Below are 13,436 nucleotides of genomic sequence, written 5' to 3' on the forward strand. Positions count from 1 at the left end.
ACACCACATTGAAGCACATGAGATTTTCAAGTAAATATACATGAAGCCAGAAGACTGTGAAACTGTGAAAACGTACAAACTGGAAATTTAGCGCATATGCCAAAAGGCCGCTTCACTCTGTATGTGTCAGAGGCGGGAACACTTGCCTGTGAGTACACTTGCGAAAAATACTTATGTTTTTGCACAAAAAAAGAAGAATGTTTCACATAGTTTTTATGACTAATTATATTATTAGATTAACAATTTGAGTGAAAAGTTCAACATTTCCTAGTAATTTGGTATGCGCTTGTTTTGGTGACATAGTATGCACTCGACTTCAGTTGTTGCTAAATCTGATAATCCAAGTTATCCCAGCATGACCTGGATGAAAATAGTCCAGAAAAATGAAATATGATCTTTGTACAACTGAGTTAACATGGTAAATGTCCCCTCTGACCACTTCAGCACCTCAATCTCACCACCAAACTTCATTTTCAATGCAGGAGAGAGACTACAAAACGACTGTGGTGTATGTTTTCTGCACTTGCCATACAGATGTATATGCAAATGTCTACAAACAGAATTTCACTACTATCTATTATTTCGCTAATAAACATCACAAGTTCGCTACTATCTGTAAATGGTATGTAAAGCAATGTGAATGTAGACTCTGAAAACTCAGAGTCAGAGGAGAAAAAGATGGATTTTTATAGGAGTGAACGTGGTCATATTAAACAACAGTGAGTTTTCAAGATAGTCTTGCTTTAAAGAACAAATCATGCAACCAAATTAAGGCCCTGCTGAGTTCATTTTAAATTAACTAGCAGTAACGATGCCACTATTGTGAATGTTACATCTGTTAATTTACAATTAAAATGAATTCCATTAAGTGTCATATATTCTGTGTGGTAATCAGCCATGAAGTCTTAAAACAGAAAGATGTTTGTATTCACAATAACATTGTGAAAAGTGGAGCTTTTATTTAAATAAGAAGAAAACAAAGGCAAAATAATATTTTTTATTCTGCTAACCTGCTTTTGATGACTTCAGCCCCATTAGTAGTATATGGCCCATCTCAGCATCCACATCTGAGACATGATCACAGTCCCCATGAATGCAACATCCATGTTCTGCTCATGAGCACCTACCTGTTAGTGCTTGCCCTTTTATAGTGCCATTTAATTTACTTGGGTAAACTGTAATCTGTGATCACAAGGTGGAACCCAGGGTTACACATATTTGTGGTAGGCTGTCTTTTACTCGAATACACATTTAATATCTTAGCTGTGTTTGAGCTTAAACAAGTTTTGTGCAAACATTTGTGGTAAGAAACACTTGTGGTCATTCACAATACTGCAATTATCTCGGTCCTCACCTCAAATTAAACAAGGATGTGAGTGAGATCCAGTTATTTTGAAGGCAAGATACACAGTATGACACACTAAAATGTATTGACACCCTAAATGTCTATATTGTTGTTTGTTTTGGGCTAGCAGGATCTGTCATGCTAAAAAAGATTTTGTGATTTTGAAAGATTTACTAATTTCATCATACCAAACCAAGTGGCGTCTGCAAACAAATGCAAGACATTTTCTTAGAAATATCGTTACTTATTTTCAAACTTATTTAACATCTTAAACTGTAAATGTTGTAAGGTGTAGATCTTTTCACTTGTTCTTGTTGTTAATATGACTACAAAACAGGTTTGCACACCTGTCCAACTTGATGATGGATAGATTGTACTACTGCTGACCAATTATGGAAGCCCAGGAGTGCCATTTACAAAAGAATGAAGGAATAAATTATCAATCTATTAATTTGAAAATAAAAATGTGAATAAACCAGTTTATAAATGGACAAATAAATAGACACATTTAAATGTGAATAAATAAAGCAACTTATAAATGGACAAATAAAAAGACATATTTAAATGTGTTTATTTAATTCATGTTTTAAAATGTACTTATATTTAGCAATAAAACAGCACATTAATACGTCATTTTTAAATTCACCTTTAAATTGCGATTTAAAAAGCATTTGGCAATCGCTTTTCTTCATCCATTTGCCAATTGCTTTATTGTTTGACTTTTCCTTTTCTTTTACCATTTGACAAATCAATACCTGATGAAGCCCCGGAGTGGCAATTAAAAAAGAATGAAGGAATAATTATCAATCTATTAATTTGAAAATAAATCAATTGAATAAAAAAGTCAATTTATAAATGGACAAATAAAAAGACATATTTAAATGTGTTTATTTAATTCATGTTTAAAATTTCATTATATTTAACAATAAAATTGTGCATTAATAAATCATATTAATTTCATGTTTAAAATGTCATTAAATGTAGCAATAAATCAGTACATTAATGAGTCTTTTAAATGCACTTTAAAAAGGTATTTGGCAATTGCTTTTCTTAAGTCATTTGCCAATTGCTTTTCCTCATCCTTGATTGCTTTTCGTTTTCATTTTGCTTTTCCTTTTCTTTTTCCTTTTTCTTTTAATTTTCTTTCTCCAATTGAGAATCGAATTAAAAAATGCCATTGGACTGTTGACTCAGAGCAACCAATTAACTTTCAGCTCAGTTATAAGAAACACCCCCTCTCCCACGTGCCACTCGAAGAGGATGTAAGACGGCCTGTCATTGAACAACAGTACGAGCAGTTTACGTGATATTATTGGATCTGCGAATCCCGCACGTAAGAAACGGATGCGAAGCATATCAGAAGTTAATGGTGGCTCGTTCACTGTTGCTGTGAAATGCTGAATGCGGCACTACCTGAGCATGCACAGTGATATGTGTGAAAGCCCATATACTGTACCTTCTGTGCACTGTGAGATCATTGATCATAAGCATTGGGACATGATGAAACTTTGCTAAACTGTTTCTGTTTATAAAGCTTAATAAAGTGTTATCTTTCGTTTACACAACCAGAAGGTCTTTTTTTTTTTTCCAGTAAAAGTTATGTTAAGTGACTGTTTCATTTTACTCAATTCTAGCAGTGAAGGGGTAAAACACTTGTTGGTTATTGCTTTTTTTTTTTTTCTTCTTTTTTTTTTTGTCTGGCCTAAATCTTGGACATTTCACCTCAATCATGTTAATTGCCATTATCTGTGTCAATTAAATTTTGCCTATGACATAATCAATTCAGGTACAATTCATTCAAAATTCAAATTCTGAATGTTAAATCAGTAAGACCCAGACTACAATTGTAAAAGAGGAATATGATAAAAGAATGTGTACATTGTGTGTTTACTGTGTGTATAACTACTGTCAGTCAATAAACATCTTCATGAAGATGAGCACAACAAAAGGTTAAGCACAAACTTTATTTGCGATAATATAAATGGATATACACGGCAGGTTGGTGTGGGAAATATATATATATATATATATATATATATTCATTTTCATTTGAAAGAGACACTTTCGTAATACACATAAGCAGGTTTGGGGAGTAACGAAATACATGTAACAGGAATACGCATTTAAAATACAAAATATAAGTAACTGTATTCCTCTACAGTTACAATTTAAATCATTGGTATTTAGAATATAGCTACATTCAAAAAGTATTTTGATTAATCAAGAGATTACTTACATACATTTTATTGTCATTTGTTTCATTTAATATTTAGTCCTTTCAGATGGAAAAATGTATACATATAAATGATGCAATCCAAAATGCATTTGAACAGCGGTGAAACACTTTCTTATGATGTGTTACATTCATACGAGCAGATAGAGAAGTACGTTTGAAGTAAGTATGGAGCACAAGAAACAGAAATAAACCTTGTGTAAGTTGTCAGCTTTATGCTAAGCTAAAATGCTATTTCTAGCCATTTTACATGCACATGTTACCAGACACAATCATATTTTTTTATCAAGAAAATTCATGTTGGATCATAATTTCTTTTTCTAGTAAGACCTTTGATATTAGGGCAAAAATCATATTCTTCATAATAATTTTTGTTTTGTTTTCCTGTAAAAATATCTAAAAATCCAGATCAATTAGATTGATCTTGTTTTAGAAACAACACCGCATAAGATATTTAGGTTTTTCAGAGAATGTATTTTAAACGTGTATTTTGTCTTACTGTACTGGCAGAGTTTTTATAGTCAAAACAAGTGAGAAAATCAACCAGTGCTGAAGAAGTAATCCAAAGTATCTAGAATACGTTTCTGACCTTGAGTAATCTAACAAAATATGTTACAAATTACATTTTATTGGGCCTGGGTAGCTCAGTGGTAAAATACGCTGGCTACCACCCCTGGAGTTCACTAGCTCGCTAGTTCAAATCCCAGGACATGCTAAGTGACTCCAGCCAGGTCTCCTAAGCAACCAAATTGTCCCAGTTGCTAGGGAGGGTAGAGTCACGTGGGGTAAACTCCTCGTGGTTGCTATAATGTGGTTCGTTCTCAGTGGGGCACGTGGTGAGTTGAGCGTGGTTGCCGCGGTGGATGGCGTGAAGCCTCCACACGTGGCAATGCACTCAACAAGCACGGGTTGATGGTCTCAGACACGGAGGCAACTGGGATTCGTCCTCTGCTACCCGGACTGAGGCGAATCACTACACAACCACGAGGACTTAAAAGCACATTGGGAATTGGGCATTCTAAATTGGGGGAAAAAGGGGAAAAATCCCCCCCCCCAAAAATAAAAATAAAACAAATGACATTTTACAGCGATAGTGGAATACATTTCAAAGGTAACCCTCCCAACCCTGCACATAAGTAATACACAACATTAGTTTAAACACTACCATTTGTTCCACAAAAGTGTGCTCGCTTGCCTTTTCTGTCTTCTGACCGTCATTCCCAAGAGTCTGCCTTTTCTCGATCATACACAGGCAATTAGATTAATAAAAATGAAATATTTAAAGATGATCATGCATTTTTTTTAAATGAATGTTATATAACTGAATGGGGATGTGCATTTTCTTCAGTATAAGTTCTGGAAAGTCCATCGGCTTTCCCCAGCAACTCGAGCCGTTGCCCTTGCTCACCTCCGTTGCGTGTTTCAGTTCGGGGTGTGGGTCGGGAGGCTGGTTCTGTTGACAGCATCACGATTACCAGCACCAACCTGGACACAGTGCAACAGTGAACGAGCCACCATTAACTTCTGGTATGCTTTGCATCCATTTCTTATGCGCGGGATTCGCAGATCCAATAATATCACATAAACTGCTCATACCGTCGTCCAATGACAGGCCGTCTTACATTCTCTTCGAGTGGCACGTGGGAGAGGGGTGTGTCTGAGTCGAAAGTTAATTGGTTGCTCCCACGAGTCAACAGTCCAATGGCATTTATTCACATTTTTATTTCCAAATTAATAGAGTGATAATTTATTCCTTCATTCTTTTGTAAATGGCACTCCTGGGCTTCCATAAGCAATAAGGAATAATACTGTATAATAAAATAATTAGTCTATATAATATTTTAATTATATTGTATTATTATAGTTTACAAAATAATCCAAAAACATAAGGCCTACAGTATATAAGAACATTACTGGATCCACTAGCATTTCAGCAAGTTATTTGTTTATGTAAAACTTCATCTCTGCCTGTTTAATATGTTTGAGAGCTAATCTTTGAAACCCAACAGCTGACCCGTCATTGAGGATCCTTCTGGGTGCAACAGTAAACAAAGATTGTCAAATGTTGGAATGTTTTTTTCTTCCTTTTCCCACTTACTGCACATGCATTTCCTGGTCTTACTCAAAGATATATTTGATGTATGATTGGATTTACTGTAGATGATGCAATTATTAAACAAAATTAGCTTTTCCTGAAAGAAATAGCAGTGCTTTGAAATCATAAAAAGAAAGAAAAATGTAAAGAAAGAAGAACCTTGTTAAAGTCAGTGGGAGATTTTCAGACATATATGTTAAATGTCTTAATAAGTATCAAGTTGATAGACCAAAAATAGATAGCTGACCTGTGACTGAAATTATCCACAAAATGTTTGTTTTGTCATTAAAAACGTTGTATAAATGTTTGAATGGCATATGTTAAATTCTTCCAGCTGAATTAATTGCAGATGTGGAGAACACAAGAATAATATTATAGAATGTTTGAGCAATATTAATATAGTGCTGCCTTGTAAGTACTGTAATTAGGTAAAACACTTTTTCTTTCTTTTTTTTAAATTAAAAATCTATTTTTATTTTACTTTCATTTTCCCAGGTACGCATTTGAGTGGAAATATATAGAATATATATAAAATATAAATGATAACAAAATGTATTCTGCAAATCAAAGAAAGAACTTTTCACTGGCAGCATAATCCTATTATCTAAATCTAATCATAATATCATAATGTGAGCATGATGTACACACAGAGTAAACAGGGTAATATTTAAATGCTTGACAATGTTTGCTGTTGCATCCTAGAAGGATCCTTCTTAGAATAAGCCATTAAACATGTCAAACAGGCTGAAACTAAGCCTTAAGTATACAATTACTGCAACTCAGCTAAAATACCATAGTATCAAGAAATGTGTATATACTGTATTTTGTGCTGATATTTGGTCAGCAATTTGTACACCATCACATTTTGACAAGTTTTGTAAACAACAAGACATTATGAAATATTTACACTCATATTTTAAAATGTTGTTCTTTCAATAAACCATGAAACTCTTTAGCAATTGACTTCTTATTGAATACGATTCATTGACATGCCAACTTTGTTTTTCTCAAATTAAAACAGCAAAGACGTAAAAAATGGTGCAGCTCAGCAGATATTCATTCAGTGTGCACTTAATTAGGAACACTTGTACATCTACTTATTCATGTGATTATCTAATCAGCTAATCGTGTGGCAGCAGTACAATACATAAAATCACCATGGTTACTTGTGTAACCTCCGTTCCCTGATGGAGGGAACAAGACGTTGTGTCGATGTAGTGACACTAGGGGTCACTCTTGGGAGCCCGAGACACCTCTGGTCTTTGATAAAAGGCCAATGAAAATTGGCGAGTGGTATTTGCATGCCACTCCCCCGGACATACGGGTTTAAAAGGAGCTGGTATGCAACCACTCATTCACGTTTTATGCTGAGGAGCCGATATAAGGTCCGGCCCCTATACGAAACGCCACAACTGGCTGAACTGTAATACGTGAACTGGCGGTGTGTGGTGGGCAGACTGCTGTGTGCCTCATAGCCAGCACACCAGGTCGACACGTAACCTCCCCCAACATAGTTATGAGTGTCGAACGGCCCTTTTTGGGGACAAGTCGTCTACCCAAAAGATAGAGACAGGCTTAACCCAGTCGTGGCCTCTTTTCCCCTTCTTTTTTTCCACTCCCTAAAAAAGAAGGGGGATTATCATATTATTTATTATTTAGATTATTATAGAACAGGACTCTTAATTAGCACGTGTACTGGGCCGGCAGCGAGTCTCTCCGAAAACTTGACTGCCACAGGGCTCAGAGGAAGTCAACCAGGGAACAAAGTTTGTGAACACTACTGGGAATTAATGGCGCACGTCTTCAGCTCCAAGGGAGATGGAAGGCGCTATGTGCAAGCGATACACCCAGCCGGCTATCCCAGGCTTATCTGCTTGTGTTGTGTGCCACTACCTGGGATGAAACCGGTTCCACCCGGAGGTTGTAGAACCTTGCAAAGGTGTTGGTTGTTGCCCAGCCTGCTGCTCTGCAAAGGCTCAAAGGGGGCTCTCTGTAGACCCTGAAGAACTATGGAGAGATCCCATGAGGGAACGAGGTGCGGTCTGGAGGGATTCAGCCTCCTGGCGCCTCTTAGGAACCTGATCAGGTCGTGCTTCCCAAAGGACTTACCGTCGACTGCGTCATTGTGTGCTGCTATGGCGGCAACATACACCTTCAAGGTGGAAGGGGACAGCCTCCCTTCCAACCTCTCCTGCAGGAAGGAAAGCACTGATCCAACTGCGCATCTCTGGGGGTCTTCGTGTCGGGAAGAACACCACTTAGTGAACAGACACCACTTAAAGGCATACAGGCGCCTCGTAGAGGGGGCCCTAGCCTGAGTGATTGTGTCTACCACCCATCCAGGGGCCAGACATGGAGATTCCAGAGGTCTGGGCATGGGTGCCAGAGGGTGCCCCGTCCCTGAGAAAGAAGGTCCTTCCTCAGGGGAATTCGCCGGGGGGGGCTGTCGCGAGGAGCGTGAGGTCCAAGAACCACGACTGGGTGGGCCAGTAGGGTGCTACCAGGACAACCTGCTCCTCGTCCTCCCTGACCTTGCACAGGGTCTGTGCAAGTAGGCTCACTGAGGGAAATGTATATTTGCGTAGGCCAGGGGGCCAGCTGTGTGCCAGCGCATCTATGCCAAGGGGAGCCTCGGTGAGGGTGTACCAGAGCGGGCAGTGGGAGGATTCTTGGGAGGCGAACAGGTCCACCTGTGCCCATCCGAATCGACTCCAAATCAGCTGGACCACCTGAGGGTGGAGCCTCCACTCTCCCCTGAGGGTAACCTGCCGTGACAGTGCATCTGCTGTAGTGTTGAGGTTGCCCGGGATGTGAGTGGCTCGCAGCGACTTGAAGTGCTGCTGACTCCAGAGGAGGAGACGGAGGGCAAGTTGTGACATACAACGAGAGCACAGACCGTCTTGGCGGTTGACATATGCTACCGTTGCCGTGCTGTCTGTCCGAACTAACACATGCATGCCCTGGATCAACAGCCGGAACCTCTGCAGGGCGAGCAGAATTGCCAACAACTCGAGGCAGTTGATGTGCCAATCCAGTTGCGGGCCCATCCAGAGGCCGGCGGCTGTGTGCTCGTTGCAAACAGTGCCCCAGCCCATTCTGGAGGCGTCTGTCATGACCATGATGCACCTGGAGACCAGTTCTAGAGGAACACCTTCTCGTAGAAACGAGAGGTCGGTCCAAGGGCTGAAAAGACGGTGACAGACCCATGGTGCCATGCCCATCTCGGGACTTGAGTCTGGATCCAGTGCTGAAGCGGCCTCATATGCATCAACCCAAGCGGGGTGGCCACCACCGAGGACGCCATATGCCCCAAGAGCCTCTGAAAATGTTTCAGTGGAACCGCTGTTCCCTGTTTGAACGCCTTCAAACAGGCCAGCACCGACTGGGTACGCTCGTTCGTAGGCGCGCCGTCAAGGAGACTGAGTCCAACTCCAATCCGAGATAAGAGATGCTCTGAACAGGGAGGAGCTTGCTCTTTTCCCAGGTGACCCGAAGCCCTAGTCGGCTGAGGTGTGAGAGCACCAGGTCCCTGTGTGTGCACAACATGTCTCAAGAGTGAGCTAGGATTAGCCAGTCGTCGAGATAGTTGAGAATGCGAATACCCACCTCCCTTAATGGAGACAAGGACAGGCCGAAAGGGAGGACTTTGTACTGATACGCCTGACCCTCGAACGTGAACCGCAGGAAGGGTCTGTGTCAAGGAAGGATCGAGATGTGGAAGTACGCATCCTTCAGGTCTACCGCCGCGAGCCAATCTTGATTCCGGACGCTCGCCAGAATGCGTTTTTGCGTCAGCATCTTGAACGGGAGTCTGTGTAAAGCCTGGTTCAGTACTTGCAAGTCCAAGATTGGCCGCAACCCACCACCTTTTTTCGGTACGATGAAGTAGGGGCTGTAAAACTCATCTCGGCTGGAGGGACAGGTTCTATCGTGTCCTTCCGTAGAAGGGTAGCGATCTCCGCGCGCAGAGTGGCGGCGTTTTCGCCCTTGACCAAAGTGAAGTGAATACCGCTGAACCTGGGCGGGCGCCTGGAGAACTGAATCACGTAGCCAAGTCGGACGGTCCGGATCAGCCATCGCGATGGATTGGATAGCGCAAGCCACGCGTCAAAATTCCGCTTGAGGGGGACCAAGGGGACAACGTTGTCGGACGTACCGGCAGGTGGGGCCTCGCGGCGGGGTGGAACGCGAGGTGCCACACAATGTTGTGGCCGTGCTGAGTCTAGGGACATCGAAGCACTTACCTGGCTCCTTGTGACCACCCCCGGAACCGCCTGGGACAGGGGAGGAAGAGGCCTGTCCTCATAACCTGTTGAGACTGCCACATCGGGGGCAGCTGTGTGCCACAGCTGGGCGCTCAGGGGCGGAAAGGGCACCACTGGAGCACCAATCCTGCAAGAAAAAGCCTGTGGACGGTAGTCATGGTGACGACCGTACGCACCGGGTATGTGACCCAGGGAGGAAGGAAGCCGCTCTTTTGCTGAACTGTTGGGTACCGCAGCCACGTGGGCGTGCGGCGAAATCAAACAAAAAGGCAACAAAAGATTTTCCACTCTAACCCGACGCTCGCAGCCACCCGGGAAAGCATGTCCGTCATTTCGGCATCAGCCTGTGACTGGGCGATCATCCCCGAAGGGGGAAGCCCAGCTGAGGCTTCTGCGTCTGACTGGACAGGCCCGCTCTCCGATGCTACGCTCGAGAGCTCATCATCTTCGCGGGCTCCGAACAAGAAGCCAGACTCGCCGTGAGACGAGCCAGCGAACTCATCCGGAAGTCCGATTGGGGCAGACGAGCATGCTGGGGAATGGGAGGTCCGCGGAGGGATACCCGATAGAGACGATCCCATTGGGGTCCCCAAATCACCCCCAGTGATAGCCACGCTGGCCTCATACCCGTAGGCAGAAGGACCAAGGCAAGGAGCCGCTGGGGTGGCTTGCTTTCTTACTTGCTTTCTTGCTTTCTTACGGCTTGCTTTCTTACGAAAGCAAGCCGTGACCGCAACGTTGCCATGGTCATGTTCTCGCAGTGAGAACATGAACCATTCACAAATGCTGCCTCCGTGTGGGTCGTACCCAGACACGAAAGACAGCGATCATGACCATCTGTGATTGACACAATCGGAAGGGCATCTTTGAAAAGATGCATCTTTAAAAAGACGTTCCATGTGTGCGCTCTTTTAGAGAAATATATACTCTTTTAGAGGGGAAAAAGGCTCTTTCAGAAAAAATGCTCTCTAGTTTTTCTGCCAAAGTGCCCAGGGGCGTTCTCTGCAGTGCACCAGTGCAGAGGAGGGAGAAGCCGCTGAAATGCGCCGTCAGATCCAGCAGAGGTGAATGAACAGTAATATTCAGCTCAATGAGCATGACCGTTCGGTTCCGAAGAGAAAATCTGAATGAGTGGTTGCATACCATCTCCTTTTATACCCGTATGTCCGGGGGAGTGGCATGCAAATACCACACGCCAATTTTCATTGGCCTTTTATCAAAGACCAGAGGTGTCTCGAGCTCCCAAGAGTGACCCCTAGTGTCACTACATCGACACAACCTCGAGTGAGTGACAGATAGGGAACATCAGATATGGGTCAGGAGCCTCAGTTAATGTTCTCGGTGATTTCGACTGTGGCATGATTGTTGGTGCCAGATGGGCTGGCTTGAGTATTTCTGTAACTGCTGATCTCCTGGGATTTTCATGCACAACAGTCTCCAGAATTTACTCAGAATGGTGCCGAAATAAAAAACATCCAGTGAGCGACAGTTCTGCGGACAGAAACACCTTGTTGATGAGAGAGGACAACAGAGAATGGCCAGACTGGTTTGAACTGACAAAGTCTACTGTAACTCAGATAACCACTCTGTACAATTGTAGTGAGCAGAACAGCATCTCAGAATGCACAACTCATCGAACCTTGAGGCAGATGCACTTCAACAGCAGAAGACCGTGTCAGGAACTTTATTAGGACCATAGTGTTCCTAATAGCGTGCTCAGTTAGTGTGGATCTGAAATATTTTCATATACCATCTTTGCTACGTTCCCTCCACTGGTTCCTTATTCTTGTTCTGATCAAGTTCAAAAGACTTGGCATACAAGGTAGTCATGTCTTGCCCCTTCAACAGAATACAAGGCTTAGCACTTTGCTATCCTTACAACCGAATGATGGAAACTTCCTCTACATGTGAGAACAACAGAATCCTTCACAATGTTCAGGTGTAGACTCAAGACCTCTCTCAAAAAAATTGGGATTAATCATGGAAAAATCTTTTATCACTCAGGAGACTTCTCTTTCTATCAAATTTGTCTCAGACATTTCTCCTAAAAGTCATTTGGATGAATACAAATATAAATAAATGAGACAATTCTTGACATACAGTAAGAGTATGTAAAATTAATTTGGAAAACAAAGCTCGATAATTCACTCTTGGAAGAGGTTGATGAGAAATGTTAAAGGAATATTCCGGCTTCAATACACGTTATGTTCAAATGACAGCATTTGTGACAATGTTGATTACCACAAAATTCCATTTCAACTTGTTCTTCCTTTTCTTAAAAAAAAAGCAAAAATCTGGGTTACAGTGAGGCACTTACAATGAAAGTAAATGGGGCCAATCCATAAACATTAAAATACTCACTGTTTCAGAAGTATAGCCACAAGATGTAAACAATAAGTGTGTTAACATGATTTTAGCATGATACAGTTGCTTACTAACCTTTTCTGTCTAAAGTTATATCCAAGTTTACTACTTCGTTGCCATGACGATGTAACGCCATAAACCCAAAAGTGATCATTTAAACAACATTACAGATCAAATAATATACAAGTTTCAACAGAAGAATTAATGTATGTGCTTTTGTAAAATTAAACGCCTCACATTTCTGCCTTTAAACCCTCCAAAAATTGGCCCCATTCACTTCCATTGTAAGTACATTGAGCTTAACTTGTATTGAACCCTGAATATTCCTTTTAAGTTAATATTGTAATCTCTTACTTTTTATTACAGACTTTGACAACTTGGTAAATGTGAGCACAATGAGAAACATTGCTGAGATCTCTTCTGAAACTTGAGACACAAGATTATTGCTAGCTTTTTTCTCAGGAGAAACATCTTAGAAGTAGGAGATGTAAACAGAAGTCTCAATTAGCTGTCTATTTAATCTTGTGGTTATTTAGGCAAAGCATTTGTGATTTTTATTTCCTATGGGTCTGTTTTAATTAGTATGAAGTATCTGTATTTTTTTTTTTTTTTCAGCAGATAATTTTCTGAATTGTAGGTTTGCAACCTTTTGACCATGGCAGTCTCATATGTGAAGATAAAGCACTTTCTTTAAATCTTCCTGGATAATAGGGTCTCATAATTGTCTTAAAAGTAAATGCAGAAAGACAGATCTTGCAGATCCAGAACTACCAACAGCAAGGTAGACATTCAGGGCATTAGTAACTTTTACAATGCGTCATGCTCTGTAACTTCTCAACAAAATGATTTGATCATCAAGTTAGAACTCACATCCTTATTTATTTTGAGATGATAACATAGATAAATGCAGTGTTTTAGTGACAGAGTGAATCTTGACATAAAGGTGTGCATTAACCTTGATTAATCTCAAATAGAGCTAAGATATTAAATGTTTATTTAATTGAAAGATATCATACCGCAATAATGCATAAGCCTGGGTCCCACCTTCTGATCACAAATTACATTGTCCCAAAGCAAACTAAACACCATTATAAAAAGACAAGCCCTGACAGATAGGGCACATTATCTGTTGAG

Source organism: Myxocyprinus asiaticus, chromosome 46 (genome assembly GCF_019703515.2).
Source record: "Myxocyprinus asiaticus isolate MX2 ecotype Aquarium Trade chromosome 46, UBuf_Myxa_2, whole genome shotgun sequence".
NCBI lineage: Eukaryota > Metazoa > Chordata > Actinopteri > Cypriniformes > Catostomidae > Myxocyprinus > Myxocyprinus asiaticus.